Here is a 1,566-nt window from a genome sequence, read left to right on the forward strand (position 1 = left end):
CAGATCTGGAACCATCAAGTTCAAGGATACCCATCAGAAGCCTGCCACACCAGGACCATCAAAGTTAATTCACGTCCAATTTCTACTTCAACAATAACATCCTATGACCAAAGCCATGCAGATTGCCAAAAGCCTTTGAATGTACACATCAACAAAATCCAGGGCAATGTGACACCTTCAGAGCACAGCTACCCCACTACAGCAAGCCCTGAAAATCCTAACACAAATGAAGCAGAAGTTCAAATTTTATAAAGATGATAGAGTCCTTTAAAGAGGAAACAAATAAATCTGTTAGAGGTATGCAGGAAAATACAATTAAATAGGTGAAGGAAATAAAACTATGCAAGACATGGCAGTGGAAATAGACGCGATAAATAAAATACAAACTGAGTGATTCCGAGAGATGGAAAACCTAGGGAAGAGAACAGGAACAACAGATGCAAGCATCACAAATAAAATACTAGAGATCTAAGAAAAAATCTCTGGCATAGGAGGTACAATACAAATAACTGATACATCAGTCAAAGAAAATGTTAAAGATAAAAATTTCCTGACACAAACATCCAGGATATCTGGAAATACCATGAAAAGACCTAACCTAAGAATATAATAGTAATAGAAGAAAGTGAAAAATCCCAGCTCCACGGCCAAGAAAATATTATCAACAAAATCATAGAAGAGCCAGAGGGCCGTGCGTCTCCTTTCTCCGCTGGCCCCGGTGCGCCCGGCAGCTCCTCCCCAGCCATGGCGTTCACTTTCGCGGCCTTCTGCTATATTCTGGCGCTGCTGCTCACCACCGCGCTCATCTTCTTCGCCATCTGGCACATCATAGCATTTGATGAGGTGAAGACTGATTACAAGAACCCTATAGACCAGTGTAATACCCTGAATCCTCTTGTGCTTCCAGAGTACCTCATCCATGCTTTCTTCTGTGTCATGTTTCTCTGTGCAGCAGAGTGGCTTACCCTGGGCCTCAATATGCCCCTTTTGGCATATAATATTTGGAGGTATATGAGTGATGAGTGGCCCAGGCCTCTACGACCCGACGACCATCATCAATGCAGACATTCTAGCCTACTGTCAGAAGGAAGGATGGAGCAAACTAGCTTTTTACCTTCTAGCATTTTTTTTTACTACCTATGATCTATGTTCTGGTGAGCTCCTAGACCAACACAGAAGAATCAGTCTAGTTAAGTGCATGCAAAACGCCACCAATGAAGGGATTCTATCCAGCAAGGTCCTGTTTCCAAGAGTAGCCTATGGAATCTGATCAGTTACTTTAAAAAAAAAATGACTTTTTATTTTTTAAATGTCTCCACATTTTTTACTTGTGGAAAGACTGTTTTCATATGTTCTACTTGGATAAAGAATTTAAATGGAATTACATATAAATTAATATAAAATGATTATGTCTGGTGTTGACAGGTTGAACTTGCACTCTTAAGGAACAGCCATAACCCGAGTGGTTGCATTCATTACTGACCCCCCTCAGTCTGTTGGAAGCTTTGCTTAGAGGACTTGGTGGGCTCATTTTGGTTTTATTGAAATGCTATCTAAATATAAATT

The 1,566-nt window shown here is 40.5% G+C and overlaps 1 pseudogene; it reads left to right on the top strand.

Moving 5' to 3' along the window:
* The first annotated feature begins 712 nt into the window (after positions 1-712).
* On the top strand, positions 713-1,270 carry LOC114627355 (annotated as a pseudogene).
* The last annotated feature ends 296 nt before the right edge of the window (positions 1,271-1,566 follow it).

This window comes from Grammomys surdaster, unplaced genomic scaffold (genome assembly GCF_004785775.1).
Source record: "Grammomys surdaster isolate TR1022 unplaced genomic scaffold, NIH_TR_1.0 252, whole genome shotgun sequence".
Classification (NCBI taxonomy): Eukaryota; Metazoa; Chordata; class Mammalia; order Rodentia; family Muridae; genus Grammomys; species Grammomys surdaster.